General features: G+C 38.1%; 1 long non-coding RNA gene across 2 annotated transcripts; it reads left to right on the plus strand.

Annotated features, from left to right (window-relative positions):
• The first annotated feature begins 17,141 nt into the window (after positions 1–17,141).
• LOC122885792 lies at positions 17,142–22,373 on the plus strand. 2 transcript variants are annotated; one of them, XR_006380192.1, is made up of 5 exons: positions 17,142–17,292; positions 18,389–18,540; positions 18,748–18,833; positions 20,421–20,479; positions 20,790–22,373. It is a non-coding gene; the product is annotated as an uncharacterized LOC122885792 (long non-coding RNA). The 2 variants fall into 2 exon arrangements; XR_006380193.1 differs by lacking the exon at positions 18,748–18,833.
• The last annotated feature ends 4,336 nt before the right edge of the window (positions 22,374–26,709 follow it).

Raw genomic sequence — 26,709 nt, forward strand, 5'->3', positions numbered from 1 at the left:
ATAATGTTTCTCTGTAACTGCTGGATGTGTAAATAAGCAACTGATTGCTAACAAGTTCACCCTATCAACTTAAAAGGTGATATGTCAATGTTGTGTTTACAGCTTGTTTCTGCTGCCTCCAAGTGGCCAAAAAATCAGTTCTTTCAGGTTTAAACAACTAGTTTTGCACAGACTCGATAGTTACACGTACTCTCATACCACTTTAACAACGTCTTATGGTCCAAGTAATAATATTCTCATATGCTTTACCACCAATAGGACCAATAGGGGATGTTTTCAATGATTGTCAACATCGCTGGTTACTCTTGTTGGTTCATTAAACCACATTTTAATAAGCCATACGAGTGAACTGTGGAGTCTGGTTCCCTCTGTGCATGAGACTGATTGACTGATGACAGTGTATAAAAGACAGTGTCATACCCAGTTGCGGGGCCAAACTGCAGACTGAGATCATATTTTTTTCCATTTCTCACTCTGAGACCTTTGCTGAATAACTCCCAAGCTGGGACTGTTTTTTGTGAATACACCCACAGGTCTTCATGATGGGTGTCTGTATATTTTCTGTGTGTGGGAGCTGCCTGGATGGATTCACTACTGGTAACTTACAGAATCCTGACCACACTAAATCTGACAAAACATGAACTCCTGCAATTTACAAGAGGACCACATATCCCGAGCTCAAAAACAAGTCCACTGCACAGATCCAGTAAATTTACTTCGAAAACTTAAATAAACTCTCTCTAGCATTTAATTATAGTCACCAGAGATGCTGGCTTAAGGTCCTGTTGTATTAAGCTGTCAAGATTTTGAGGTCACAGACACTACAGACAGGGAGACTGATTTATATTTAATCTTGCAAATGAATTTAGTTGACAGAAGGATTGAATTAAGTGAGCGCACAGACAGATCAGTCACAATATTGAACCTGATTAGCTGACTCTTCCTCTAATTAAGATACTGGGCGGAAGCTTTCTAATGCAAATGAAGCAAACCAGCTGAATGAAATTAAGATTCAATTAGGACCACTTATGATGATATTGACTGAAGATCTATAAAGCTGTGGGTTTTTACAAATTCAACAAAATCTATCTTCAATAATATGTTCATTAACAGTATCTAATTACATCCTGCAGGACCCAGCACAAACCTGGTTTTGCACTTTTATTATTTATGTCGTCTAGTGTCAGGTTTTGGTGGGTTTTTTAGTCTCTGTAACTCATGTCAGGTCTCCACTGATCAGAGGAACAATAATAGAAAAAAAAACATACATTTTAAAAATCAACATAGAGAAAATACTTCAGAAATATTTTTTCTTTCTCAAGAATCCAAAGTTACAGCTCAGTGTCAATACAAATTAAGACCATGGCATATCACGTCTCATAACATGATTTTAAACGACCAAAACTTTTCTGCCTTTTCCAGGATGTTTTAAAATCATTTTATGCAATCAAATGAAACAAAATATTCTAGAAATGTTATAGTTAATGCTCACAAAGGATACTCATAGATGGAATAAAAACATTAAAATGAATTTGACATGTGAAAGCTTTTTATATGGTTGCACAATTTATCATAATTTACTGAATATTAATTTAAATTACAACACAGATCAGATTGTATAGATAGCATGTGCAACAGTGCAGCTCATGACTGATTAAGTTTGATTTTATGACGTTGCAAGAGAACCAATGTGAAGTTATGTTGATTTAAAAATGTTTAGAAGCACAACAAAGTAATTTAACAACATCTAGTGACTTGTTTTTTGGTTATTACGCCACAGTACAGTGTAGAATATAAATAGAAATGTTATGAAAGATAGTTACTATTACACTAGTCAGAATTGTAACTAAACAGCAAGCATAACAGACATCAGGACATAAATTGATGCTGATAAACACGAGTTTTATTTTTATGTCTTGATGTCTGTACTGCTATAACTCCACAACACACTGTAACAGCAAGGATAGCACACAACATGAGGGCTGTCAGAAATATAAAACATGGTCGAAAACAATCCAGGCATCCAAGATGTGCCCACAAGCTCGATGCAAGTGACATGGGGTGGTGATCCTCTCACTACCGGGAGGTTACTAGGCTCCCAGTGACCATGCAAAGCCTACATGCTTAAAATTAGGATGGCTAAACTGGTAACATGCAAGCCGGCATCAAGGGATTCTTACAAACATCTGCTTATCGATATTAAACAAAGTTATCACTACATTTCTATGCCAACTAAATGTCTGCAACTTATTTGAACATTACTACAATGTTCACATCATCCAAGTCAGGCTCACACAAAAAAAATGATTTTGTCACTGTGCAATGCATTTTGTTTAATTATGCCTTCTGTACGAAATAAATACTTGCATGAAAAAAATATAAAATGTGAGTCATCCAGCCAGGCTGCAGGAGTTATAGTGGTTATTATAGTTGAGAAAACCATCTTTCAGTGTTACAGAATGGCTATACAGGAGTTGAATAGCTGGTTCACCCTTCATCTAATTATGACAAAAACAATTTCTCACTTCCCTCTGGTAGACTCTGTCCAGCCAAGATAATTTTGGTTTTATTTGTCCAAGTTCGGAGATATCTGTCTCTGAGATTTCTGCCTCCACAATGGAGGTGAATGAAATTTAGTTTGTGCTGCTCACTTTGAAACATGACATTTAAAACAATCACCAGTAACACATCTTTCAGAAACAGTGTTCTTGTGACTCTGTATAATCCACAAACACACTCAACATCCAGAGTAACAGGGATACTAATTCTAGAAAAAGATGATAATGCTGAATGCTTTAAATTTCACTTTCAAAGCTGTGAGCATCACAAACTATTGTATTGAGGTGGAGTCAGAAATCTCAGAATGGAGAAGAATCTCAAAATTTGGTTGCATAACACCAAAGCTATCTGTATGAAAAGGTACCACTAGAAGGAATTGAAAATATACTGTATGTTGTTTTGGATTTTGGGTGAACCCACTCAATCCAGGATATTTTTTAATGTACAACCCTTCAACATGGTACGTTGACATGCCAATGGCCGTTGAAACTTGCATATATTCCTTAATCAGGTCATTTGCATCTTCTCCCAGAAGGAGCACAAGAGCTTTCAGGACACACACTCTCTAATCATGACATGTAATCAGTCTAGGATGAAGTATTCTTGATTCATTTTGATATTCCAAATTTCAGAAGACAGACATGCTCACTCTTACATACAGCTTACCAAATTGTAGGCTGCTCTCACTTTTATTCAAAAATAGAGGGACAATGAAGAAAAAGCATAGAAGCTTCAGCTTTTGAGTAGCTGGAAACACGTACTGGATTATTAACAAGTATATAAAGTAGTTAAAATTAGCTCCACCTTAAACAACTACAGCTAAATTGATAATACTTACATGCTTTTGGATGCAGGAATTTTACTTGTAGTGGAGTATTTTCACTGTGTGGTATTATTACTTTTAGTTAAGTACTTAAGTAAAGGATGTGAATACTGCGTCTACAACTGCTCATATAGATAATACCTGCACGTCAATACAGAAATGACAGAGACTTTCTGTGATGTTGAGGCGTCAGAGACACTCCTGCACAGATGCTCAGTAACCTGGATAATAGACTCATACAAGGAAATGAATAACCAGGTTTAAGTTCCACATCATATCCTGAATATTAAAACCTGATTAAAACCAGGATAAGACATGACAGGGACCATTGTTCTTGTAATAGACCTTTTTCACAGCAGACATTTTTACTTGTCATAGCAGGAAAAGCACAGGTGATACACATTTCGTTAATGATGGCTCAGTTCCATCAAGTGTCCCAGTCAGCCATATCAGTGAGCCGGCATACACAATACCAGAATATTTAATACCAGGATCAATATTATTATAAGTCACTGCCAGTCTGATAATTTGCCTGTTAATGTCTACCATAGGCTGCAGAATATTTATATTATTGACTAATCTGCTGATTATTTCTACAAAATGTCAGAAAAATGTTTCCTAAAGGTCAAAGTGAGGTTTTCAAATTTCTTGTTTTGTTTGACCAGAAGTCCAAAAGACAAAGATTTTCAGTTTACTAATTAGTGATGGGAATTATCGCTCTTTGAAGGGAGCGACATATCATGGCTCCGTTCCTTTCCGAGAGCCATTCAAAAGAACGGCTCATTGTTCTTTTGTTTTTTGTTTTTTTAGGGGGCAGGAGTTACTAGGTTTATCAGTGAAATAATCACTAGGATAATGATTGGGTAACATTTGGATCAGATTCAACTTAGACATCCCGCCAATATAATTTCATTTCCCATGTGTGGACTATGTTTAGCAGCACTAAATTACTTGTATTGTCAGACCTAATGTCGATCTGTGATGCCATATCCCTCTGCTTTGTCAGTGAATTCACTACTTTAAACAACTACTACTTAACTCCGCCCAGCTGATGCGACACCAGCGTACTCCGGGATAGTAATCAAGTGGACCTACTATCGCGCTGTGAGTCGCAGACAGTTTGTGACTAGAGTGGTAACGTTACTGGTGCACTGTTCACGTAAAGGGGAGGGATTTACGGCAGGCAGTGAAATATGGGCACAACAATAACAAGTACGACTCGGGTTCCCTTCATTCGAAGCAAAGAGTCGTTGAAAAGAATCGGATCGTTCGTGAACGTAACATCACTATTTACCATCACATTAGACAAAGAAAAGCAGCACATCCTCACAATTAAGAAGTTGGAACCAGGGAATATTTGTTATTTTTGCTTGATTTAAATGGTTGATTGAAAGAGATGCAGATTCATTTTCTGTTGATTTACAAATCTAATTCTTTCAGCACTAATGGGTAATGCAGATAAACAAAGACAGCCCACTTAGCTACCAAAGCAATCAAGCAGGCTCTGTTTGGGTACATTTCAATCGGTTACCTGATCCAAAGTGTCTATGATATCAGCAGCCTTTTCACATGTCGCTCCTCTTTTGACATGGATGACTCTGACCAGCTCACTTGAGTGCAGGTCTAACTGGGCCATGAACTTCTCTTCAAGGGGAACAGCCATGAGCCTCAGGAACTCTGCACTGATCTGAAATGACAAATAAAATAAGCCTATGGTTTCCTGAACAGCTGGAAATATGACATATGGTATCTAGGTCAGTGCACAACGTAAGATAACACAAAGGTTTATTACCATTCTAACAAATATAAAATATTAATTCTATAAAAACACAGTGTACTACTTCATCTCAATTTTGGATTATCATGGCCAATGCATCACTGCCCACTGTAACTTAACCCAGACTTTATTTCCATTACTACCTCTTTCTGTTCGAACACCACTGACTATCTGTGCATGAGGTTGTTGATCATGGGTTCTTGTTTTCACCTTCTCATGTCGTCTGTAGGCAAATGCCTGAGCCATTTTGTCTGCGATGACCCTTCAATTGTTCCCCTTCCCTTTCTCTGTCAGAATCCTGCCAGAAGGAGTCGGCTGTGTCGAGGCCTGAAGTAACCACCTAAAAGTCCAAAAAAATCTAAGTTCTTTAAGAGCAGGGACAGCACAGATTATTCTCTAGCCTCCAGTTTGGCATTTTGGCCGTCGCCATCTTGTTTTTTTTGGCAGCCAGAATGGGCCATATTTGGACGAGAGGTTGGAGCTGGGGAGGATACCTGACAGGTCGCTGTGATAGCGACTACTCTAAATGGGAGCATCGTTTACAAAATGAACATCATGCTGTATTGAAGAAGACTTGAAACTAGGAACTGAGACCGTAAACTCATTAGGAAAATGTTTACTCAGGTAATAAATCAAGTGAGGAGTAGGGTCATTTTCTAATAGACTGCTATACAATCGGATTTCTTTTTGCAACCAGTGGAGTCGCCCCCTGCTGGCCATTAGAAAGAATGCAGGTTTAAGGCACTTCTGCATTGGCATCACTTTTCAAACCCGGATGCTACTTCACTTCTTTTATACAGTCTATGCGTAACACTCATCACTACCGGTGCCCTTCCAGTATATTGTGAAATACAGAGCGATTTACCAGGTGGTGACTTAATCAGCATTGTGTGAACTAATTTGGCAATGGCTTGAATGTAACGGACATTCATTTACATGTAAAAGTCACGGCAGTATTACTTTTTATTGACATTTATAACTCGGTTTGTGCCTAATAGTTACCCTGGTAACTGCGCTAATGTGCTAATAAACAGCTACAGGAGTCCATGGATTCCCACAGTGTATTATGGTGGAGGTGTGCCACCTCGCCTGAAGTACAGAGCCTCTCCACTAACGTAAGAACAAATTAATACACTTTTAGAAAATACAAAGTTACTATTTACCTTCAGGAAAAACAAACAGAGGCCTACATGACACACCAAAGGACAAGTATTTAATGAGTAAGGCCATTGTTGAAACTGTCATCTTGTAACTAATGTTAGCTACGTTGATAAGGAGACAGGGAGCCAGGATCCATCTGATGCAAGAGACACTGACTGATTGATCACATTGAAACTTTATGTACACTTTGCTGTACTTAATCAGAGCAGCACGTTGCTATGTGGGAAAAAAGAATCCAATCAGAGTCTTTACAAGTTGAGAAAAGTAGACAGGCAGTCACTATCAGGTGCTTTTGTGTGGGTAAAAAAAAAACTCACCATGGTGCTGCTGGTCAGACACCAGGCTGAAGTGGGTTTGATAACTGCTTGTTGGGGAAATGGGCCGTGAAAGTGCCTCCCGCAAATATGCACGAGGCAAATAATTTCATAACTTTACTTGGTAACTGGTGAACTACAGACCAGCTAAGGAGCCAGGGAAAAAAATAAAATAAATAATCATAAGACTATTATGACACATTTAGCATATTGCACAGGAATATTACACTTGAAATATTGTGCAATATTATCTGTGTAATACTCCTGTGCAATATACTCTGTTTTCAGATTAATATTCCCTGTTTATTGATATTCATACTTCTATTACTGCTGTGCAATGGTTAATCTGCTACACTTAATTTGACAGTACTCATTATTGCACTATTACTTATTACTTATATTATACCGTACATTCTTATCAACCTCTAAATCCACTTTTGCACTTACACTTATTTTAGCTTTTATACTTTATATCCTCTTTGTACTTAATTTATCTTAGCTGTATTATTGTGTATTATATTTTGATTTGCTTAGTACTTCTATTCCTTCTATTCTCAAGTGTGCACTGACGTGACAGTGAGCAGCTGTAACGAAAGAGTTTCACCTCGGGGATCAATAAAGTATTTCTGATTCTGATACTAACAACTTTAAGTATCAGGGACTTGAACATAAGTTTTGTAACGTTAGCATGACTTAATGTTAGCTAATCAACATTGGCTGGTCACGCTCAGTCAATTAAATAATTGTTTCAGCAATAACATTTTACCACTTCCGTCAAGTAACATTAAGTTAACTTTACATCTTACGTAGCTAAGTCAAATACATCAATTAACAAAATGTCCAAACCTACCTTTCTCTCCAAATCTCTGGAGCAAAAGAAAATGGCAACTGAGTTTCAGTAGAAAACTCTGGAAAGGGTGTCATGACGTCTGATGCACAATGTTAGGGGAAAACTCAAATTACAATGTCAGGTTGAGGCAACAAAGTGGGTTTTTAAGTAGACTAGTGCAGTGCCCATTCAAAACGTGCCTGTTCGGAATGGCTGATTGCTTGTAAAATCTAAATAAGACAATCAACAACTAGTCAAGTGGCCTGTTAATTAGACTGAATTGCCATTTCTTTTCAATTGATTATGATTTGTTGATTCATTGAGATATTTATTATACAAACGACCGCAAAAATTCAGATGTAGGCAGTGATTCAGAGGTCTGGAACCCGGCTGTATAGATTATCCCCATCACTACATCATGCTGTGTGGTGTTATATTTCAGACCACTCACATCACCGCTCTACAGTAGCAGGGACTGCTCCTTTCTCTCAGCCACGGTGAAGCCAGGAGTCACTATGTGGTAACTTTCCCAGCATGATCAGGGTTTGACAGTATAATTTCCCTGGTGAAAAAAAAAAAACATGGATTTGATCACAATGCAGAAAGCATGTAATTACCAGGACTAAAAGCAGTAGGACATGGTCAGAGTGGCCATAATGTTCATTATATCAGCTAGGTAGTAGATTATAGGGTAGATGTGAAGTACTGGATCATTTAAAGGCTTTGCTTGAAATGTGTAATATTGAAAAGGCAGAACATAGACAATCTGAAAACTCCATGGTGGGCATGAGTTAGTTTCAATTTGGTATTCAGGTTTAATTGTATTTGCGTATGTGGCAATGATCTAAAGCACAACCGCTATTTGCATTCATAGCACAGTGGTCAAAATGCAAAACACAGGCTGTCGACATTAGCATATTAACCAGGCTGCATATTTTCAAAAACATTCCATGAAAATGTGACAAGAGCATTCAGCAGAGTTCAGGACAATAGCAGAGTAATAGAATAAATAATAGATTACTCAAAGCTGACTTTTAAACTGGGCTAACCATTTAAAGCATACAGAGTAGACACAACGCTGACAGGTTTGCATTATTCATGGTCCACACACACATGCTGCTGCATGCCTCAGAAACAGAGATGAAGAGCAGCTGGGTTGGATGTTTTTTGTTATTCGTAAAGACAAGAAATGGAAAGATATTTCTGATATTTGAAGAATGATTCATGTGAATGAGAAGAAGCTAGCAGCTAGTTAGTCATCATTTTTAATGGAAAGTATCACCTCAGAGTCACCTACATTTCAAAAGGTTATGTCTTTGTGTTGTCCTCGTGACTGAAGGTCTAAATTCAGATGCTTCTATGACTAAATGACAACATTAAATATTCTGGTATTGACAGCATCTGTTTAGGTATAGAAAACCCCCAGTTAAATTGTCTGCATGTTGATGTACTGCAGGATAAAGGGAAGTCGTTATATTTCTGTAATGTTGCTTAACTGTGTAGTGCAGAGAACACACCACACGTGTCATTTCTGACTGCAAACTTTATTTATTTTTTTTTACGTTTCTTTGTTCAGGTCAATACTAAAGAAGAAAATCTACAGCCAGAATGGGTGAGGTAAACACAAACTGAACTGGCCACATGCACTGAACTAAGTGAAAAACTCTGTTAATGTGAGAAATGACTAGAGCAGAGGGAGCTTGGCATTGGCATTTCCAAGACTCAGCCACCAGGATCTGGAACACCAAGGTATATATAGTGAGCTTACCAGGTGATGCAAATGATTCGTGCTGGTGTGAATGTCAAGGAGCGTCCAGGACAGGTCCCGATTCAGTACCCTGGACAGCAGTCACGACAGTCTCAGAGAGTATTCTGAGAATCTGATATTTTGATTGCTTTTTAGTGTTTTATTCTAAATGTTGTATCAAGATTGACAATAACAAAAATCATACAATAGCATACTAGTATTATTATGAAATCTCAGTATACTCTGTTTATAAAGGGCACATTTGCAAGTGATAATGATTTCCACTGATACAGAAATCCAAAGTAGACATGTCTTTTTAAATTGTTATGTTTCCTGTGATAACTTCAAATGTATTGTTTAAATTTATCTCCAAATTATATTAAGTCCCTGAAATCAAACATCAAAATACATTGTTTGTAATTGTCACGTGTGACACGTGTGTTTTCTGATCTGATGTGCCCAAAAACAGCGTGGTTAGGGAAACATTGTGGATTGGGTTAAATTGACTACTTTGTTAAGGTGAGGGAACGAACATGGTCATGGTTAAAATAAGCATTGGCTGTGAGTAGGAAATGGAAAGTGAACAGCAATCTCCTGTGTCAAAACTTTGTTGACCACACTGACGTCACATTTTAATTTTTGGGCATTTGCTTAAAGGACTGATGTGGTAGTTTTTCTTGGGAGGACACTCTTGTTTATTCTTGACCTTGACAACAGTATGTGTGACAAAATAATCTAATCTCAAAGGTCCACACTTTTCCAGAGCTGTCAACCGCATCTCATGGCCTTCTTCAATAAATGGAGACGGTGCCATCACTCTGTTGTCCATGCTTAGGTCACATGATGACACCTGGGCTCGCTCCATTTGCTGATGAACACTATGAGATGCAGCTGAAAGTGGGTCTTTAAGATGAAATTCTATGGCCATACATATATAATATTAATTTTTCATCACGCCTTTCAAGCTAAATCAATTTGCAACCCTTTGTTCTTTCTTCGACCATAAAGATTACAAGTATATTCACATTCACATATATAATTTCACCTCCAGGTGAGAGATCAGTGTTTTTGAGTTATGACTAAAAATATTGTGTTATTTCCTGTATAAACATTACTGATGTAAACAAACATTTATCGGTGTTACAAGAGATAATTTAGATTTAGTTGTTAGCGTTAGTCCCTGTATAAAAGGATCGTTTTGACGTTGTGTGGCTACTGTTTTGTTTACATTCAGACCACAGACTGGGCATTAAAACTGAGATAATGAGCTTCTGTGTTTCATGGTTTATTCAAGTCAGTTACATAATGGAGTCATTCCTCTGCGCCTTGAGAGAGTTATCCCTCGAGAGAAGTCTAGAGAGGAGTCTAAAGAAGCAAGGTCTATACGTAGCTGTACACAATAATTAACACATATCCTGAGATTTTGAGGTAATTAATTGACAGCACCATGATCATGAGGAAATGTTTGTCAGGACAAGATAAGATAAATTATTATTTAAAATTAAAGCTATAAAACATAAATGAATTTGTTGTTTTGAGATGCAGAGACAATTATGTTAAAACCATTTAATTTAGGTGGCATATTCCTTCATTCAGCTAAACAATGCCAACATATATTCTTCAAATGAAAAGACATTTTGGGAAATACAATTATTCAATTTCTTGCCGAGAGTTAGATGAGAGGATTGATACCACTCTTGAATCTATATGATAAATATGAAGCTACCGCCAGCAGCTGGCTAATTTAGCTTAGCACAAAGACTGGAAACAGGGGGAAACAGCTAGCCTGGCTCGGGGTCAAAAGTAACAAAATTCACCTACCAGCCGCTCTAAAGCTCTCTTACAACATTGTCTCTTTTTAAAATCCATAATAAATCTTAAGTGTAAAAATGACAAATTGCAATTTATGCAATTTGTGTGCTGGAGTATTTCTTGGTCAGGACCAGTTGCCCGGCAACCAATGGAAACTCCAGGAAGATACTGATCCCAACCAAGAAATACAATATTTTTCCTTTTATCATTGGTTTGTTATGTTTTGTCATTGATAAAGTTTTGAGTCACAACACAAAAACCACAACCCACACTATCTGCTAAATCATCCCATCCTATTTCTGAAAGTCTGTCACTGTTGCAAATGTGGCTCTTGTCTGATGTCTCTAACCAGGATGGATTGAACAGGTGCCTGAAAAACTTTCTGCAGCCAATTTATTCTCCCAGACATCTGCTCATTGGTGCAGCAGTGCCAGTTTCTTCCAAGACGTTTCGCACATGAACAGAGAAGCTTGAATTTAGCCTGACAGCGTTCACAAATCCAGGTCATGGAGGACACAGGAAAGTAGAGTTGTGCTGAAGTAATGGACTAGATAAGATGTGTGAGATTAACCCCTTAAACTCTATAGAATTCAACCCAAGTCTCTTTAAGATTAAATTTGAACTTTTATGACAGACATCACATATATATTCACATATACTTCATTGAAGCTATATGATACTTACAGAGATAAAACACCCAGCATTACATCATGTGGACATTTTCTGCACATACTCCCATGTCATTGTTAAAAGGAAGTTATTTATTATGAAGAAGTTAAATGTTTCATATATGTTTACCAGAATTTGTTTTTGTCTGGTTTGCCAATTAGCTAATCCGTTCAGCTAAAATCTGTGGTTATTTGTCTCTGCCTGGCCATGTAGACATGCACAAATTGTCCTCACTTGGCATATATGGAGAAGTCTCTCTGTATGACCAGCATGCAGTGTCAGCTCAGGAGACTTCCCTAACAAAGTTACATATATGAGCTGAGCGTAGTAGGAGAGTGCAGTAGTCCCCTCGGTGTGCAGACACTCTGATAAATATTGATGATGGAAGGCAGGCCTGTTGACATAGCAAGTGGTTGTGACACAGTTACAGCTGGCAGTGAGCTGGGGAGAGCTGCACTTTTGGCACTCATCATTCTCACTGAATTCTGCGTGTGCTGAGCTCTGCAACAAACTCCTCCATTAGATCACAGTAAGTCATAATGAAATCAATCTCAATTTCTGCCTACAATGTCGGCATTTTTTTATACATGTAATGCACTTGGAAATGTACATACAGTATGTCTGCATAACATGTAGTCCCTTTAACTTTGTTTTATATTACAATCCTGGTGAATCATGTGTAACTGCTTTAAAAAACAGAGAGATAGGCCTAAATAGTAGAAACTGAACTATTAATTTTATCCATTTATTTTAAAACTGTAAATGTCATACAAATGTCAGGCATTTTAAAAGGTCTGTTTTTCATTCAATAATTAATTCAATTATTTAAAAAGCTGAAAAAATCAGAGATGTGGGTGACAATTCAGAGGTCTGGAACCAGGCTACGAACCTGGCCTGGACAGGAAGATGATGTCATTGTCATCTTTTATTTCAATTTGTTTTTTTCATTGATTGAGCCTTTATTTGGTGCTGACATTAAAGGTGTTAGTGGTCTTTTGCACAAGGACCATTTATACACAAGCCAGTAAAAGCATAACTATTACATTTACATGTATAATTACAAACACAATGAGAAACAGACACTGAAATATGCAAGACTGAAACAAGAAATACAAGATAAAAAGGTAAAAGGATACAAAAGACATCAAAGCAGCAGAAAATAATTTGAAAACAAGAGTAAAAGCCTAGTTAACCCCAAAAGAACTACTGTAGAATCACTCTGATCTAACCATTGTGGCTCTAGGTATAGCAGATGAGGTCTGCAAAAAACATGTTCAATAATACACTGAAAAGAAAAAAACACAGCGTCAACCTCTGAGAGGGTTATTGATAATTTTCACTATAATGAAGAGTTACCTATACTTATACATGGTAACATACAACAAAATCAAAAAGAACCAAACCAAAAGTAGTTTGGGATACTGTGATTAGACTTATGAATGAATCTATTGCCCCAGTGCATGCTGGGAGGGTTCCCAACACACCTACCTCAGGTAACTGCAATCACATGATCAGCACTCAGCCAATCATTCTGATCATGGTTTCAACTTTGTACTGATTTTATCTTTATTTCAAAATAAGTGTGCAGTATTATTCATGATAACTGCTTTCAAAGAACCAAATTAGCTGGATGAGAATTATAACATTATTTTAGTCTAACAACAGCCTAATTATGTTTTTTTGACGAAACATTTGCTATTCAGATTCACTTTTCTCCTACTTATGTTGCTCAGGCTTGTATCAGTAGAAAATGTGTGTACTTTTTTCAAGTAACAGTAAATGCTAAGTAACCCTGTCTACAAAAAACGAGCACACACTCATTTCCATGTCTGTCATATGCACAAACCTGGGTTTCTTTCTCACAAAACAGTCAAGTACACACATCATATCAAGAAAATAACTGTATAGGAAGTACAAGTCCATGACTGACAAAATGATGGTAATTGTGTTATCTACAGGCTGATAAATGTGCAGTCACATGAGCAGTGGATCTGCAAAAAGGCACAACTGACACGTTCCAGAGTTTAATACAGTGTTGCTCAAGTCAAACATCTAATAATTAAATTATAACATTGTTGTTATTAAACCAGCTTACTGATAAGGAAACAACAATACCATGTGTTCCTGCAGGACAGTGGAGGTTCCTTGTGTGATCCAGCTCAGCATCAGCGACCCTGCAAATGCAGCCTCATCCACTCGAGGGAACAGCTTGTTTACAAAAGCACTGCCTCTCTGTGCCTTTGGTGTTGTTACGCTGAGATTCGATTTTTTTTATTGTTCAAAGAGGTCTGTTATTGCCATCAGGGTTTATATCTCATCCCAGAAAGACATCAAAGGGAGATGAAGCATTCTTGTGATTCTTTAGAATTTGCCTTCTGGAGGAAACCAGCCCCATCTCTTGGGTAAGAGGGACTCCTGAAGATCCCCTTCTTCTATGCACCACGTTTTTTCTTTGCCTGTTTGGGACGGCTTTCGTTTGATTGCTTTTGTGCTGTATCACTGCATGCAAGGGAGAACACAAGTTGTACGAACATTAAACTGAAATAGCCACGGTATTTCAGCATGATGTACCAGCTGCACATTGTGCATTTCAATTTTTGATTGTGATGTTGATGTGGATAGAAACTGTTGTCTCACAGTACAGTGCACAGTGGAAATGTGGGAGCTACTCATGGATGGAAAACCATCTAAACACTGGTGAAAATAAAGATGTTATGCAACAAAAAGGGTTTGGCCTCACAGAGCTGCATGGCGGTAGACTCTTGTTTACCTCCATTTGTGATCTACGTGTAAGCAGTGCTCGCAAATATCTTATGTGAAATGGGCACTAGGTTTGGATTGCAGCCTCCAGAACCAAAAAGGTTGAAGTCCTCTGAAGTAATGGGCAGATTGTGATGAAACTTACTGAGCAAATTCACTGTCAGTTTCTAAATAACACTGCTGCCTCTGGGGGGCTTCTAGGGGGGCTTTAGGCTTTAGTCTGCTTAAATTAGTATGTAGTATATTGTTTCTGAAGACTGAGACTGATTCCCAGGAGTTTAGTGGAAGCAGGGTGCTTGTTTTTTACCTCTTTGCAGCTCATGTGGAGTCGTGCCCACATTGGCTCCACCTGTCCTTTAAATGTTCTCCATTTTCTTTGTGTACATCAGAATCAGTGCGGACATTCTTCCTTGCTTTGGGGTAAACACCTTAGGAAAGCATTATGCAAACATACCACAGACTAGAAGGTCAATAGACAAGTGTGAAAGAAGACAGAGGGCTTAGGGGAGAGAGGAGAAATCAAACTCGGATTTGGACAGACAAGTGAAGTCAGTGTGACACCAGACTGAATTACATGAATTACAATACCAGCGATAACCCCAATTTTTGACCGTCTGTGTTAGTTTCATTTACATCTGCGTTCATTTCTGCTGCTCTTTATCAAATGTATGGCAGTAAATTAAACGGAAGCTTTGTCTTTTGTAAAAACTCATTTGAACATCTTCACTCAATGAATGTTGTCTTTGTCTTGCACTGAAAATAGAAAGACGTTTGCTGTTATGAGGACAGCATCCATTTGGGCATGTTGTATAAAAGTTACACAGATCAGATGCTCCTTGTGCTTCTGTGTGGCTCTCTTTCAGAAAGCAACACACAGATAGAGACAGGAAGTCAATGATGATGTTGGTAGTGTATAATCACACTTGGGCTTAAACTATTTGTCTACACAGAGCTGTTATTGGTAATATCACAGTTCTAAACATTTACAGTCAACACCATCTATTGTGGGGATGAGCTTTTGCTTTCTCCAGCATTAACAAATTGCAGGAGGTAAGGTATCAGATTAGAGATTCCCTCAGGGAGCCAAAACACACATTAATCCTGTAATGACCCGCTGTGCTGAAGTGAAAATCAGTTTCTCAGATGACATGGAGCAAAAGTTGGCAAAGTTGAAGATTTTCCTTCAAATTCACATCAAAACTCAAAAACTTTCATAAAACATTTCACACAAATTAAACAATCTTTTCAGCCACAACTTCACACCAGTGCTGACAGCTCTCCAAGAGGACCTAACAACATGAAACAAATTAGCACTTTCGCTGATCGGCTCCATTTAAAAATTAAAGTCCTTCCAGAAGTCAACTGCTTATTTATTATGTCACCAGTCTTATCAACAACACAATTGTTTAATAATCCAAACGATATTACAGAATGCAGCTGAAAGATAAAACAAAGATCAGACACTGCAAAAGTCAAAGTTAGAAGCCCTGCATTTTCTCCACCTGTAATGGATAAGGCCATATGAAACCACATACTACACATGTCTGGACACAGAACAGCCACAGAAGTTGCATTTTTGCTAAAAGATCTACCATTTGTTGACAACTCAAGTACAACCAACCCACTGTTTGAAACTAGGGAACATTTTCGAGACACAGGATATTTTCCCAGTGCATCCATGAAGTTCTTCAGGCCTCCCAGATGTTTGTAAAGACAAAAATGGATGAGCCCCCGGCTCCACACGCACACACAAACCAACATAACTAAATGGTTAGAATTATCCTGGTTCATTGTATTTGAATGAGAATTCACACCTTATCTCATCAATACAGTTCAAGGTGGTGAACCTGTTGATCTGTGAGATATGTGAGAGGTAGACCTACAGACAGGAACATTTGCCAGGGGCAATGTATACATTGGCTGAAGCCTCAACGAGTATATTTCATGCTGTATTCATGAGGGACACAGCAGGTGTCAATGCCTAACAGTAAATCTGGTCTTGATCAAGATACATTTAAAGAAAAAGAATGCCTGGTAAAATGTCCATCTTCATGTCTCTTGATTTGGTCATTCGTTTCTTCTCATGTTTCCTTTTGCCCTTGCCTAGCTTGAATTCTATGTTGTAGGAGAAAGTTGGAATCAGAAATGGTGAAGGTCACTCAAAGCAGGAAATTCCAGAGAAAAACTGAAGGACTCTGAGGTGAAACTCTGGAGAATAAACTGGCTGTGCAAGTGCAAGGGTCTGATCTCAAAGAATGTGCAAAATGACACATTCAGCTGGCAGCTCAGAAATATCAAATTATAGAGAGCTATTTTCACAAAGAATATTTTGCAGATGCTTAACTGTCACTTGAGGAAACACCACTTTTCGAGACAGCCTTGGGTAGAATTTCACCAGTAGTAATTAACCTTGTGTTAGATGAGAAAAGAAGAGAGGAGGTTTAGGTTACAGAAGGCACAAAATCAAAAATTGCATTAGGAAACCAGATAACATAGCCAAGTTTAAAACTGAACAAAACAGCGGGGAAATAATCATGTCAGTATTGCATGCAAAGCATGGTAATGTTGATGGATGAAAACCAAAACTTACAGACCAGGAAAAACAGGTGCCTGCGGGGAAGAGAGTGTGAGTAATGTGACCAGTGTACGGCCTTCAGGGCCAATACTGCACAGGTGAGCCACATCAGCTGATAACGCTCCCACCCCGGACTGTTCGCATCCTAAACTAGGAGACTGGTAACTAAACTACAGCAGCCAGGGCAGTCCTCAGTGTTTTTGCATTATGTAGAATGCTAAATTTAAAGGACTGAATCATTGTTGAACTTTTCGTCATTTAGACACGTTAGTATCTTGTCAGACTGAAGTTTTCATGATATCATGTAAAGATTGGCACAGCAAACTATTTTAAATGTTTGAGTTTCTTTCATTGCTTGATGAAAAGACACATTTAAAAAAAATATCCATAAGGTATGCAATGCTAGATAATCATGTGTTCACTGCATTGTACTTTTCTCTAAATGCAAGTATATGTTAAGGACTTTGTATAATTATGCGTCTGTTTAATAGTTGTCTATATTTATGTCAATGATGCCAATTATAGCACTTGAAACATGGTAGGGCTAAACCTCCAAATTCCACTGGATATTGGCAGTTTTATTGATGCGACTAATTTTTCCTATAAGACAAAAAAAAAAAATCTGAAAAAACTGGCTAGGGGATAAAAATGTGCCGATTTCAAAATAAGACAATGCCAGTGTGGTTTGTAGCAGCACAGCAGTTTCTCAGTTTCGGAGACGTTCAGAGGGGAATAATTATCGTGGTGATGAGAGAGAAGAATGTAGTTGTAACTATCAACTCAGTTTATTGTCTCAGCAAAAAGAGAGCTTCAGTTATAACAAGGTGGTATGATTTGCCAGTGTCAGCTGGCCGTGGTGTAGAATCCCCAGTTGGGAGCTTAGCCGCCCTCAATTAAATCCACAACCGAGCACTTTGATGGTGGAGGGCTGCACTGTGAATTAGCCTCTATGTGAAGCTTTTGTAGCTCTGCCACAGGCTGAGTGCACTCACATTGACCTCTTTTCTGTCCTCAAGCAGAGACAGAGGAAATTATAATAAAAAAGCAGCATTGTCACTGAAAAAGTATTTCATTATACACCTCTATAACAGAAGACTGTAAAAGTAAAGTAAATTTTAGGACACTGCGTTCCTTTGTAAAGTCAAAATGCCATCTGAAAAGTTGTCATCAGCAAGTGGGTTTTAGAGCACACTGGTGAATTTTCTTAATTACCATTTTGAGATCTCAGGGCGCTCAACCATCCTGTACATTAGTTAGATATACAAAATGCTTTTGGACTCCAGATTTAATCTACAAGGCGTCATGTTCTATGATAATCATGTTTTTGCTATAATGACCTTTTCTCTGCTTGTTGTCTTCCAGGCATGCTGGATTCCTTGCTTATGCCTAGTTTGTCGATTGGTGCTGACAGTTGGTCAGTGGTGAGTGATTATACCATCTTTTGTGGAGGGGAAAATCCATAAAAAGTACCCCGATGAGAATGGGGAATATACCTCCCAGGACTAACAGTAAAGGTGATTATTTTTTTGTCTGTCTCAAATGTATTCCAATTTCAGTAAGTCATTTTAAACAATGCACAAGGATTTGCCTCTGCATTATCCAAATATCATGGAGGAAACTTACAGTAGGCTACTCTCAAGGAATATTAATAAAGTTTCTGTACTTTGTTGGATTGAGTTTGGGACCGACGTTGAATGATTGTTGATAATCTGGCCTTGCAGATAATCACACTGAGATAGTTCCAGCCCAGCTACACTGCTGCCACTGTGACCCGGAGCCTGATAAGCAGCAGAAAATAGATGGATGGGTGGGTGGATATTCAAATAAGCCATCAAGTATAAATGCTAGGCTCTGGTCCGAGTACCTTGGGATTCCCTCCACTTTTAAACACATATGCATGATGATTTGCAAACAAAAAAATATGGAAATGCCCAAAATTGCATGGAGAAAGGGTTTTTACACTTAGCTGAGGTGCAAAGTTGGCATGTCAATAAAGGGAAAGCAGATTTTTGAATAAAACCGCCATACATTTGCTGGACCTTTTTCAGCTTCTTTTTTATTTCCTTTATTTTTTGCTTCCACCCCACCTTTCAATTTAACACCACCTAACTATATTGTTAAAATTCAAAGTTGTATCAACAAAAACAAACATTTGAAGCTTTACAAAGTATTGCAGGGCCGTTACAGTTCAGCTACAATAAATGTTGATTGCAGATAACTTTTAAACTATTTATGAAAACAGTGGTAAACACTTGCAATGTTGCATCAATGATCAACAGTAACACAGGGACAAACTCATCAAAGAAACTAAAAAGAATTTCTAAATAGACCAGAATACAATGCAAGCCACCTGGCTCTTTGTGAGTGTAGACACTGTCGGTCTGCACCACAGAGAGAACACATCAGAACACATCACACACATTAAGAGAAACCCCTAAAAAATATTGCATGTCAGTCCTAACTATAAGACTCCTTGGACTAAGTACTTCACAAAGCATTTCAACACTAAAACTTGCTCCTATTTGAGAAGTTGGAGATAAATCAGCTGCTGGTACAGTAGTTATTAAGATTTATAGAGCTTTTTAAAAGGTACCGACGCAATCACAAAGGGTATTTTGACGGTGGTGGATCTGGTAGGGAGACAATCACTTTACCAACAAACTGAAACAATCTAGTACCACTGGTGATCAAGGTTTGCATAACGCTTCACTACTTGTCTGAAAAAAATTAAAGTTTTTTTCAGTGCAAATGACCTTTTGTTCCAGCTGTTTGTCAGAATTATTCATTAAATCACAAATATCTATCTATCTATCTATCTATCTATCTATCTATCTATCTATCTATCTATCTATCTATCTATCTATCTATCTATCTATCTATCTATCTATCTATCTATCTATCTATCTATCTATCTATCTATCTATCTATCTATCTATCTATCTATCTATCTATCTATCTATCTATCTATCTATCTATGTATGTTACTAGCTGGCAACATGATTTGTAACTCCCACTTCTGTAGCCTATATTAATGAACGTTTTATTTCCCCTGTCGACCAACCACTGTGAATAAAAGCTCTTAGCTTAGCAGTTCTCTCCATTCCACAATTAAATCTGCTTTCAGCAGCTTTAAGTTTTAAGAGGAGACTCTTAGCTAAGACAAGATACAACCACTGATTCACAGAGCGTTTGTTTGTCTTCTCCTCCCCACAATGTAGGACCACACACACTCATTCACTCACACACATACACTTAGTTGCACAGGCTAAATCTGCAGCTCCGACTTGTCAGCTGTGTGATTTTCAGCCAAGGTCTTTCCATTCCCTCCCTCTCTGTAATGTAAGATGCTGAGACCCCAAGTATGACAAAGAGTATATGTTTCTGTGTTTGACAGGGTGACCCAGTGGGCGAGGAAAAGCTTCTACGACTGGGGGAACGCATCTGGCCAACTTGGTATTATGACAAATCTCCTTCAAAATGAGAGTATGCTTGCAATATATTACAATGCTGGATAGGAGCCTCGTGGCCCAGAATGATTCCAGCAGTGGCGTCCACCTGCCTCTTCCATTATCTGCTTGAGAAAATGACAATTTCTCCTGAAGTGAAGAGGTCACACAGTATGAATAAAATATTTATTTTGAATCTTAAAAAAGGAGGTGGAAAGCAAGCCAATAAAGCAAAATGAAAATTGGATTGTAATTCATTTTTTAATTGAGGGACTGCTCTGCAGCATAATCACAAGCCCTTTTTCTCTTTTTGTTAGTGGAATGAAACATGACCCTGAACTACTGATGTGGACCTGGCTGTTCTGATCAACTGTGCTGAACACTGTCCCCAAACATTACAACTTGCTGTTACCTTGGAAGTTTAAATCAAATACAGGTGAAACAGGTTTAAACTAATCTACTCCCTTTTATTCCATTTCAAATCTGGGTATTTTGGTAAAAACTACCTTTTAGATTGAGAGTGAATAACAAACCTTGCAAACAAGGGTCTTTATTTAACATCCAGCCTCAGGTCATACCCCGTATGAGTAAAGTGCCACGTTTTGCTTTGTGGCTTTGTAACAGCGTCAAACTACTTCCTCCTTTGCTTCAGGTGAACGAGAGTCATAATTCATACAGCTGCTAGAGCTTTGTCACTTGAACGTAAACACATGTCATTTTTGGGCACTCGCTGAAACGGCTGATGCTGTCGTTTAGGTTGAAACTATCTACTGCCTATGTTTCTGCTGCTTGAGAAAGTTAAATGCTGAGGATAATTTTTGTGTTCATTATATTCTGTGTTTCAAACTACTATGTTCTGCGATGGTGCCTAAAATGTTCTTTAAGATTATGGAGGATGAGGAACACCCGGGAGATGTGGCCACACCTGACGTTGCGCAACGTCCTCCGTAAGGTTCTTCCTAAGTTCTTAATAACTACTAGTTAGTTTCAAATTAAGGATTTACTAAATTCAAGTTAGAATTCATGGGATGTCTAAGGAAGTTAAGACCTTAGTCATGTCATGTGTTGTTAGGAAACATCTGTTCACCATACAATCAAATGCAATCAACTGAAACATCCCAAGCTGTAACATAACTTCCTCTGATAACAGTTTTAGGCACCAAGCAATATATAAAACCTAACTGATGATCCTTTGTAAATGTAGGCATTACGTTGTTTTTGTTTTATATCCATACATGGAGAAATATGTGTTGAAAAATGAGTAGACCCATTCATGTAGTTTAAAATGAATGAATGAAATATCCGATTACACAACCTAACAACCTTACTTATTATTGGCGTAATGTTTTAGAATCTGAGGTATATTGTGATATTTTTGTGAACTATAATTTAAAATCTTCCCAGTTTGTATTATTATTAAACAGAATTTCAAGTGTCAGGTCAGAAATATCAACCAAACTTTTTTATTCTTAACTTTAAACAGGTCATATATTAACAAGCTAGTTTTGTCAGTTGGTTCAGTCCGTCAGTTACTATGAGTAAACATTTAGCAACAACTCATCTTTTACGTTAGAACTGGTTTGTGTTTTAATTTGGTGATACGCAAACCTCTACTTAGTAAACACTAAACAATTATACAATTATAACTATATTAAGTTTGACCTCACAGACAGCTGGTGCAGGGGTTTGAACAGTACAACAACGAGTTTGTAAGGATGAAAAAAACTGTTGTTGTTTTTATGTTATTTTTATCTCTGGTTTCATTTTACCTGTATTTATGTCTTATGTTTTGTAATCAGTGTTGGTAGATTAGGATTGAAGTGTAATTTCCATCATTTTATGGAAGAGTAAATTGAACCTTGAGCCTTGCGTGGAGTTTTTCCATTAACCCTGCATTATGTTTTTTTCTTTCCCCAGCCACAATTAGGAACTTATATCAGGTATTTATTCTAGTGTGATGACATTTATGCAGCTTTTAGTTTGCAAAATAACTGATCTTATCACACAGCCTGTTAGAGCCGTTCACTGCTGCTTATGAGATATGGAAGTGATGCATGTATCTGAGTCTGCTACAATTCCAGGCCAAAGAACCAGAAAATATTTTTTAAATGACAGATATTGTTTTTGTTTTTTTCATATGAGCCAGATTTACCACTTGTGACTCCTTTGTCACAGCTTTGCAAGTATTAAGTCCTGCATTCTGTAAATGCCAATTAGCATAAAAACAAATAACGTGCTGATTGTCAACCAAAGCAGACAAAAAACAGGGACGTGCAATACAATAAGTGGTTGAAAACCCCGTGAATATCTGTTCCATAAAATTGAGAGTGAGGTGTACTGTGAGTCCATTTAATTAGCTGCTTTGTGAATGCACTGCAGTCATTATATGTGTTAGACTGTGTGTGACGTGAATGTCCAACGTTCTGCTTATAGTTCTGCTTATATTTTTCCTAGCAAGTAGGAAAGAAATGAGAATGAACGGAGAGAAGCACAAATACAGCACACTCGTAGATTATTAAATATTTGAAATGAAATTCTTTGACTTTTATAAACTGAGCCCACAGTACAATGTTATGAAAAAACCCACACCCAGTTACTTCAGCAAATCCCCTGCCAAATATGATTCTTCTGCCATGTACGGCAGTATATTGTTGTGTGTACAATGTGACATGAAGGAATATACCGGAATACAGCAGCAATGCAGGTGCTTAAGTGGAAAGCATGTTAGTGTACACAGCCCAGTGCGGACACACATTTAATGATATATTTTCACAAAATAAACCTGTCTTGAGCTTGTTATAACTACTGTCCTTATTTCAGGCATTCTACCAAAATGTACATTGAAACCATGATACTTTACAGTGGAGGGAACTCAGGCATGTCTTACAGTAACTGTACGTGGCACTGAATGAAGATGCTGCTTTAGTTGTTCCTTCCAAGTTCCATGTTTCTTGATTTAGGTAAGCCTTGTTTTTGCTATGTTGTAATGCATATTGTAAAATGGTGAATACTGCTGAAAGGACAAAAGTCTAAGCGTTATGATAGGCTCAGTCAATAGGTTTCAAAAATTGTGAATCACCACAACCACGAGAGGTCCTTGAGCATACAGTCATAAATGTGCACAAAAAATATTAGGCTCATGGGTCCAGTAGTATGCAAATTAGCTGTCGACAGATCATAGACTCCCCAAACGTGAAGAAACCCCGCCCCCTCCATGTTAGCGGATGGGACATGAGCCAAACTAAAAACTCAAAGTACACAGCAAATACATTTTTCCCAAAGTGTTTTGATAAGTTTGGTTTTAACTAGTTATTTGATGCTATAAAAAGGGGGTTACACGTCATGATTGACAGCTGAGGCCGGCTCGCGATTGGGTCGGCCTTGTGTATGGGTGGGACCTCGATCGTTTCCGGGATATTTTGGCTTCACTTTTGTAAAGTGTAAGGAAGTGGAGATGCATCGTCCATCTTTATATACAGTCTATGGGACAGAGACACACACACGCACACACGACCAAACACATGATCCCCTCCAGGCGTATAAGCCTGGAGGGCGATGATAATTGGACAGTAGTTCTATCTCTCCATGCTTCTAATAATATTAAAATTAAACAATCTGAGAGGTGCAAAACTCTAAAACTCTTTGATTTAACATATGCAGCCTGTGAAAAGGTGTTGACATTGCTTTGATTTAACATTTGAAACCACTGATCTAATTTATCCTCAGCTGATTGGTGGAGGATTTTATTTTCAACTTAACCCACCCAGTTGAAAATGGGATGCTATCTTGTTAGAGATGACATGCTCGCTTTTGTTTTATTACGTTGCATAATGTGTTGCAGCTTTTATCTCTGTGTGTGATTGCTGGATTAGTTGGTTTTCTCTAAAGTTGCTTTTGTGACTGTAGAGCAAGTCTTAACTTGATATGCTTTTCAAACACTTGTAGAGGCTATTTTCTGCTGTCCTTGGATTGACAATTCATATTGTCTCCACCAGAAAATAAAATCAAAGTTTATTTAGACAAGACAGTTTTGTCAGGTTCCAACAGAGGAACAAGGAACTTCTGTCAATGCCGAGACCAGGAGACCATGTGATCAATGTGACAAGAGAGTAGCTATTGTACAAGGTTTAAAAGAACTTGAATTTTTCTAATTATTTCATCTAGGTTTTTGTAGGAAAGAGAGATTGTTCTGCTAACTCCTCAGTGGATTCTAGTTCACTGACTAGAGGTTATGACGACCTCTTCCACATTTCCCATGTGGGCATTTTTCTTGGGGTGGACAAAAATGTGATTCAAATGAAAGCATGAAGGGACTTAATTGGCTTTTCAGTGGAAAGAAAAGCTATGAGAGAGCAATAAAGCAGGGAGGAACGTGAAAGGCAATGAAACAAGAAACATTAGCTTTGGAAACGAGCTCCATAATCCATGCAATTAAAATGAAGTGGCCGACAATGTCAGTTGGCCATTTCCATTTGCTATTGTAGCATTGCTCGTGTTCAGGTCCTCGCAGCGACATGCTCCTTTGATCATGACTCTCTGGAGCTCAGTACAGAGGAGGGGAACATTTTGGAACATTTGGTTCAATGACTACAGCTGTAGGCTATTTGAATATGAGCAACTATGTTTGCATTATGTGGACACAAAAGCCCACTTAAAGATACAGGAACACATTACGACCATTCAAGCTGAGTCTAATTCCCCTTCTGACGCTAGAATTGCAGGGCTTCTGTCCACTTGGCAGCTGTGAAATGGTGTTGCTAAGGCTATCTGGGGGAGAAGTATAGGCTTCCCTTTTTGGGGCTCACAGATCACCTGAATCTGTGACACCTTTCTGATTGCAGCTTTGTCAGGATCCTCTATCTGGCACAAAACTACTGAGTGAATCGTCCTCTGATGCAGCCACTGTGGAGAATTTAATTTGGGAAACACAGACACTGCTGAGAGTTTCACTCTTACAGATGATGGATGAGCAGGAGTTTTCAGATGCAAAGAACTCTCACATTTAGGCCTGAGCACTTCTGTTGATAGTGTCCTTGAGGGAAGTGTTCTCCTTCACAATCAGTGTCCAACTAACCAGAAAACAGGTGGAAGTAAGTTACAATTACACTTCCCAGTTGTGATGAAAATCTCTTCCTGAGTTCAAGGGGGGATTTTACCATCAGGCAAGGTAAGCAACTGCCTGAGACCCCCAGCTATGAGGCTGATGATGTTTAGACACCATACATATAAAATTGTAAATCATGCCCCCTCCACACGTGTTGCTAAGGGAGCTAAAAATCTATTAGATACAGCATCAAACAATGAAATGAGTAATGAAATTAGTTTATCTCAGTGGGCACTCCAGTCACAGTAACAGGATAATGGTATGCTAAAATGGAAATGTAGCTTTACAGTACCATGAGTAGCAAAGAGTCATAAAGTCAGCAGCAAACTGACTCACTAATGCCACTTACATAGTGATATCAATCTAAAGATTGCTAACATTAGCCACCACAAGCTGCTGGTCATACCAGACCGAGTAAAGCTGTAGTATAGTAAAACCTATTTTTTTAATTGAGCAAGGGTGTGTTTTATTGCTTATGAGTTCAACTAATTATTTATATAAGGACAAATATATTATTTCCTCTTTCAAAAGTTGCACCCCCTGAAATCACTAGTAGAGTTACTAATGTTAGTTTTACCTAACCTTAATGACTACATGACTAGAGTCGAGAGAATTTGTTGTCAGTACAGCATGGAAACAAGGCTCGGCTCACTGTGTCAGCAGCACATACACAAGACAGACATAAATATGACATATTGCACAACAAATACAAATTCACAGTATTCCTAGGAAGCAGAGAGTAGCATGTTCAGAGCAAGATGCATAAATGCAAGGGAACATTCTGGTGTTTCCCTGCTCCACCGACTCACTTGTTAGATGAGAGCACCACGGACTCAACTTTCCTTGAGCCTAATTAAAGGGGTCGAGATAATGCAAGAAATGAAAACTGCATTCAAGATAGAGGGAAAGAGAGAAAGAAAAGAAGCAGCAACATGATGTGTGTGTGTGGTGGAAGATGTTTTCACATCCTTTATTTAAAGCTGCTTTAAAAAAATTATTACACAGTATCACAGCAGTTCGTGAAAATAGTCACAAAATGTAATCTATACTTATAATCTACCTTTGGTCCAGTCTCATCACTATGATCAGCAACATTTTTCGCCACAACAAGCAGGTGTTTTCAGCTAAAAAGC

This window comes from Siniperca chuatsi, linkage group LG12, assembly GCF_020085105.1.
Source record: "Siniperca chuatsi isolate FFG_IHB_CAS linkage group LG12, ASM2008510v1, whole genome shotgun sequence".
Lineage (NCBI taxonomy): Eukaryota > Metazoa > Chordata > Actinopteri > Centrarchiformes > Sinipercidae > Siniperca > Siniperca chuatsi.